The sequence below is a fragment of the Dendrobates tinctorius genome, unplaced genomic scaffold (assembly GCF_039654945.1).
Source record: "Dendrobates tinctorius isolate UK_male_01 unplaced genomic scaffold, ASM3965494v1 ptg000070l, whole genome shotgun sequence".
NCBI lineage: Eukaryota > Metazoa > Chordata > Amphibia > Anura > Dendrobatidae > Dendrobates > Dendrobates tinctorius.
The window spans coordinates 15,151,729-15,158,902 of record NW_027361738.1 but is presented as its reverse complement, the minus strand read 5'-3'; positions in this window follow the sequence as shown (position 1 = coordinate 15,158,902).

Below are 7,174 nucleotides of genomic sequence, written 5' to 3'. Positions count from 1 at the left end.
GGGAGAAGTCTCCGGATAATTGTTCTGGCCTTTTTTGTTATTTAGATGCTATCGGGGAGGCGCATCGTATTTATGGGGGCCAGGCGTGGCTGCGATACGACGAGCAGTTTAGGCAGAGGAAGGCGGTACGGCCGGAGATAAAGTGGGATCAAAAGGATATCGGGCTGTGGCTGAAGGTGATGGCCCCAGTGAGGTATGGGCAGTCCTTTCACGGGAGCGGGGGCAGCAGCAGTCAGCAAGCAGGTCAGGGTAGCAGTGCTCAGGCAACCCAGGGAGGAAGAGAGAAGTCGGGAGCGTGCTGGCAATTTAATGACGGGCAGTGCAAGTATGGGGCAGGCTGCAAGTTCAAGCACGTGTGCTCCCACTGCAACGGTAGCTCACACGGCGCTTCCAAATGTTTTAAGAAAGGAAAAGGAAAGCCAAATGTGGGTGCCGGTCAAGGGGGAGAGCCCGGTGAGGGTTCAAGAGATGGCCCCCTTTCTAAGTAGGTACCCGGCTCGGGCAGAGGCCAGCGTGCTTTTGAATGGTTTTGTTGACGGTTTCAGGATTCCACCTCCTGGCCATGTGGTTCCTTTTTCTGTTAAAAATTTGCGGTCGGCAATAATGCATGCGGAGGTAGTAGATGAGAAGTTAAAAAAGGAAGTGGATTTGGGCAGGATGGCCGGTCCGTTCCCCACGGCTCCTGTTGCGGGCGTGATTGTTTCCCCGTTGGGGGTTGTGCCTAAGAGGGAGCCGAATAAGTTTCGTTTGATTCAGCATTTGTCTTACCCAAAAGGCTTGTCAGTTAATGACGGTATCGATAGGGAGTTGTGTTCTGTGGAGTATACCTCTTTTGATACGGCGGTTAAGTGGGTGCGACGTTATGGGTCAGGGGCTTTGTTGGCAAAGACAGACATTGAGTCCGCTTTTCGGTTACTACCGGTTCATGCAGATAGTATCCCGCTGCTGGGATGTTTTTGGAGGGGGAATTTCTACCTCGATAGGTGTTTGCCGATGGGTTGCGCAATTTCTTGTTCCTTGTTTGAGACGTTTAGCACTTTTCTGGAGTGGGTGGTGAGGGATGTTACAGGAATGCAGTCGATCATTCATTATCTGGATGATTTTCTTTTTATTGGCCCCCCGGATTCGCCGTTGTGTAGGAACGCGCTGGCAGGCATGGTTTGGGTGGCGGAGCATTTTGGGGTGAGAAGACGGAAGGCCCTAAGGCTGTTATAAGTTTTTTGGGCATAGTTGTCGATTCGGAGAGGATGGAGTGTCGGTTACCAGAGGACAAGTTGGCATTGTTGAAACAGGAGGTAGACAGGATTTCGAAGTTGCGCAAAGTGACCCTCAAGGAATTACAATCCCTATTGGGGAGATTGAACTTTGCCTGCAGGATCATGCCTATGGGTCGAATTTTTTCTCGTCGTTTGGCTAGCGCGACGGCGGGAGTGAAGGCTCCGCACCATTACGTTCGCTTGACGAAGGAGCATAGGGACGATTTGATGGTTTGGCAGCGGTTTTTGCGGAATTACAATGGGCGGTCGCTGATGCAGGAGGAGACATTGAGCAATTTTGATTTTGAAATATTTACGGATGCAGCAGGCGGCTTTGGTTACGGCGCCTACTGTAAGGGTAGGTGGAGTGTGGGGCGGTGGCCTCAGGAGTGGAAGTTGTTGGGCCTTACCAAAAACTTGGCACTATTGGACTTGGTTAGGGTTTTGGTTCTTCGCTGTCTGGATTTGAACGCAGGTATTTCTGCAGTGCATGTGCCCGGGGTTACGAATTCAATAGCAGACTCTTTGTCTCGTTTTCAGTGGGGCCGTTTTCGAGAATTGGCGCCAGGAGCGGATGCCACGGGCGTGGAATGCCCTTCCTTTCTGTGGAAGGTGATTACGGAAGAGCAGGAAGACTGATTCGGGAATCCTTATCGCAGCAGACATGGTCGGCCTACGATTCTTCGTGGCGAGTATGGCAGAGCTGGTTGGCAGAGTGGGGTGGGGTCGAAAGTGATGAGGATAGGATGTTGGCGGTATTGTTTTTAATTGGGAAGGCAGCTGACAGCGGTTGGTCTGCTGCTAAGGTAAACAAGTTTGTAGCGGGTTTAGCTTTCGGTTTCAAGTTGCAAGGGGTGGGGGACGTTACGAAGAGCTTCTTAGTGAGTCAGGCGTTAAAAGGGTTTCGGAGGGGTAACAAGGCCAGGGACAAACGAAGGCCTATTTCGTTTAGTACGTTGGAAGGCTTAGGCAGAGTCCTTGGGGGTATTTGCACGTCAGTTTTTGAGTTGGCCCTGTTTCGGCTGGCTTTTTCTTTGGCCTTTTTTGGGGCAATGCGCATTGGCGAGGTGGTGTCAGGCAGCAGGGTTTCGGCGGGAGGGGTGTTGGCAGAAGATGTGGAATTTTGGGCGGGGGGCATTGTTTTTTGGATTCGGCGTTCAAAAACTGATCAACAGGGTAGGGGCAGACGGGTAGTTTTGGGGCGAGTTGATGGGGCATTAATGTGCCCTAGTGGCTGTTTGGAAGCATATTGGAGCGTATGGGCGGGTAGGACGGGTCCTCTCTTGTGCCATGCGGACGGCACTTATTTGTCTCGGTTCCAGTTAATTGCGGTTTTGAAGAAGGGATTGGTAGAGTTGGGCCTTCCCCAGGACATGTATGGGTCTCATTCATTTAGAATTGGTGCTGCGACCGAAGCGGACAGCCTTGGGTTGGGGGCTGATGCGATTAGGAGAATTGGCAGGTGGCAGTCGGATCGGTATTTACTGTATGTTCGGCGTTAGCTGCGTGGTTTGCATGTCCTCGATGTGTTTTTTCCTATATTCTGTTGTGTTTTTTCCAGGTGGCGACCCCTTTCTTGCCTGGATATTCGGACACTCTTACGTTTATTGGGGTGCGCTACGAGCCGACGCGAGGCCAGATGGTAGGCAATTGGGCTTTGGGAGGGAGCAGGTGCTGGTCCGTTGGTTGGGTTTCCGAGGAATGGTATGGAGCAGGGTGCTCCTGGAGTTAACCAAGTCCGCTCGCTTGGATAGAACCCCCGACATTATTGTTTTCCATGTGGGGGGCAATGATTTAGGGGTCAGACCGGTGAGAGAATTAATTAGGGACATACGTTCCGATTTTTTGAGGTTGTGGACATCGTTCCCGAACGTGGTGACGGTATGGTCAGATGTGGTACCCAGACAGAGGTGGAGGCAAGCGAGATCGTTGAAAGGGATTAACAGGGCAAGAGTGAAATTGAATCGCGCGGTGTCGGCGTTTGTGTCCAGGAACGGGGGCATTAGTGTTCGTCACTTTGAATTGGAGACAGGTGCCGGTAATTTTTGGTTGGCCGATGGGGTTCATTTAAATTCTATTGGTATTGATTTATGGGCACTGTCAATACAGGAGGGGATTGAGAGGGCCTTGGTGGTTTTGGGGCACTCACGAGCCTGAGGTGGTCAGGGCTGTTCGTGGTTGGCGGGGGGTGGGGTTCTTGGAGTTGACGGTGATTGGTCGGGGAAGGATTCGGAAGTAACATTCCCGACAGTTTAAAATGGTATGGGGGATCTGGCTTTTGGGTATGGGCTCTGGACGGGGTTTTACCTCGGGAGCTATGGTGGTTGGTCTCCCAGAAGGGGAGTTACGGTGCCCTCGAGCTGGGCTGGACGGCTGGGGGTAACATGGTGGAAATAAGTTTATAGCCAGATCTTTCTAGCTCCAAGAACCCTCCCCTCATAATTTTGAATTATTTAATGTTTATTGTTAATGTTTGTTAATAAAATTGGCCGCTGTGGCCAAAATTATCCAAAGGATTTAAATTGTACCGTGTCTTATTCTCAGGAGAAAGGAAAGAGGGGGATGATAGGAGGCGGTGAGGTATCGAGGAGAAGGTAAAACTGAAGTCGCCATATGCGGTCAAGAAGGGGGCTGGGGAAGGGCACAGCCTAGGGGAAGCCCCCCATGACTGCTATGGGCGGGAAGTTTGAACTAGTGTTGTGCCAGTTTGAAATGGTTGGCCGGGACGGGGGCCGGGGGAGGGGTTTAAGGTGGGGGCAGCCTGTATTAGGGGAAAAGTGCGGGAAAAACCGCACTCACCAGCCAGGAGCAGAGGAGAGAAGTCCCACCCACCCTCCCTGTTTTGGGTAGCATGTTGGGGGCTGCTAGGGGATGTACGTTTTATAAAAAAAAAAAAAAAAAAGGTGATCGGTATATAGATTCTTGTCAGGGTCTATACGAGGCGTCGTTGTTGCTGTTGTCACAGTGGCTGTGGGGCGGGGGGTGGGGTTCTTGGAGTTGACGGTGATTGGTCGGGGAAGGATTCGGAAGTAACATTCCCGACAGTTTAAAATGGTATGGGGGATCTGGCTTTTGGGTATGGGCTCTGGACGGGGTTTTACCTCGGGAGCTATGGTGGTTGGTCTCCCAGAAGGGGAGTTACGGTGCCCTCGAGCTGGGCTGGACGGCTGGGGGTAACATGGTGGAAATAAGTTTATAGCCAGATCTTTCTAGCTCCAAGAACCCTCCCCTCATAATTTTGAATTATTTAATGTTTATTGTTAATGTTTGTTAATAAAATTGGCCGCTGTGGCCAAAATTATCCAAAGGATTTAAATTGTACCGTGTCTTATTCTCAGGAGAAAGGAAAGAGGGGGATGATAGGAGGCGGTGAGGTATCGAGGAGAAGGTAAAACTGAAGTCGCCATATGCGGTCAAGCACTGAGCAGCAGTATTTAGGTTGAACAGTCATTCTAAGCTGACAGAGTCCCTTTCAGAAACAATTGATACAAGTGTAAGCAAATCTTTGGATTAAATAGATTAGTCACATTATAATTTTTTTTCACCTACTTAAAGGGGTTGTACCAAGTTTATAAATTATGGATAGGGGATAACTTCTGGAATTACTGGGGGCCTGAGTGCTCTTGCTTCCATCAATCCCAAGAACTGTAGCTTTGAAGAACCCTGGGGGAATAGATTGATGATTGATTATGTGCACTGCTGCTCTATTCATTCTTATTGAGAGTGCCAAAGGCCAGACGATTGGTACGCTCAGCTATCACTAGTGGTTCCGTTAAAGGGGATATCCGGTACTATAAAAAAAGGCATGTAGTTGTTAACAGAGGCAACTACTTGTCTGTTGTTCCAGGTGTCACTTATTGACCACTCCTGCTAGAGATTCAGCTACTTCCTGTCAACAGAGCAGCAGTTTCTCTTCCTGTTGACAGGGTGGGACTACTGGTGTCATGCTGATTGACAGCCTGTTCTCTGCTGCCTAATTGGGGGAAGCCAGGTACTACAGACAGGTAGTTGCCTCTGTTAGCAACTACTTGCCTTTTTTTGTAAGTTCCGGATATCCCCTTTAAGAATAAATAGAACTGCAATAAGCATTACTGTTGCTTGGTTTAGTAAGTGTGATAATTCCCTTTCCTTCTTCTACTTTGGTTTTACCCCATCCTCGACTCCCCAGTGCATTCCTTTGTTATATGTGAGTGAATATTTACATGCCTGGTATTTTCTGTTTTCCCTGTTCATGTTAACTTGTTTGTCTGGTTGGTGTACTACGGTGCACAACTACTCCCCTCTTCTCTGGGTGGGGGAAGGGTACAGACTGAGGGCGGAATCAAGAGATAAGGCAAGGTACATGGCCCTGGCATCTTCACCTTTATAAGTAACCTGTGGAACAGGACGAGAAGGCGTTAGGGACAGTGAAGGATCCCCTGGTCCTGTGTCACCCGACAACAGAGTCTTGACAGCTCCATTTACACGTGGCTCTAGAGACCTGTTGTTGTCTGGAGCAGTGGGGATCCCAGCGGATGGAAAGTAATCCTCTAACTTACAAACTTGAAACAGCCCCTTTTATATATTAGTATTGCAGGTTCTCATCTGTACTTGATAGTGGAGATTTCCAAACAGCTCTCCTTTCCACAGAATGGCTGCTGGTGGAGGTGCATGTGACCGGCCCTGTCCATCAGGTTCCTCCAATTGAAAAACAGTTGTCACTTTTTTCTTTTTCAATTGTAGGACCTGTAATACTTTTAGTAAGTGCCACAAAATCAAGTTCCCTGCACAAAATAAAGAGGAAATCAACAATCCCTTTATTGCCTGAGGGTTACACAAAGAGGTCAGTACTTGATCTAGGCGGTGAACTCACATTCTCAGCTGTTGTTACAGAAATTATAGGAAAATGATTACAGTACTGACTGGTAATAGATTTTAGCAATAAATAATCAACTTGAATTCATTTTTCCGATAATTTTATTTGACAGCGGTTGTCACCGCCAGTTCTCGGCTGTATTGTAGCAGTACTTCCACTGCATGATGATTACTTCAAGTGCCCAACCCTGACTGTCTGTAGTTGACTGTATCTGTGTGTATTAGGACAGATTCACGTCACACCGGTGTCTCTAAACACAGGTTGCTTTGGGGATGTATTACTTTTATGTTTTTTTAAGGAGAATGTAATTTTTACTTTATACCGCCATACAGTAACATGGCTATATATAAATTAAGTGATCAGACGATCACAGTTCAAGTTCCCTTTTTTTCACCACTTCAATAAAAAATTATACAAGTTTGGTGTGGCCATAATCGTATTGACCTGATGTTACCAGATAATGTCACGGTCCATTTTTGGAGCCGTGGCAGAATGTGGATTCTTATAGAAACCTTTTTCCTTTTTCCCCCGGTGGCAGCTGGGGTTTACTACAACTGTAGTTGTTTTTGGTGCTGGTTTCAGTGGCCGCTGGGATTACTACACGTGTGAATTAACCAACAGGTGATGACTACTCCCCCCTCCTTCCTATAAAAGGTCGTCATGTGCAGTAATCACTGTGGGTAATATTGTTAATTTGTTATCCAACCTTGGTGAAGACTGGACCTGCCTGGTGGAGAGGGGGTTCAGCTTCTCTGGAGCAGTGGAGTTGCTGCTGGATGCTGTTCGGATCCTTTCTCTGTTGCTTGGAGCTTTTGCAGCAGAGCAAAGTTAAGTTTTGGGTTTTAGTTGCTTTAACCCCGTGTTGTCTGTTTTTTTTCCTTTGTGTGTTATTGGGTGCAGTTCACTTTATTCCCTGTCTCACCTCCTGGGGAGGGGGTTGGTGGTTTAGCTCAGGGCTAAACAGGAGATAGGGACAGGTCGGGGACTTGGGCCTCACTACCTTCAAGTGTACCCCCAAGTTAAGGAGAGTCCAGGCACCCCCTTAGCCTGAGGGGCAGTTCAG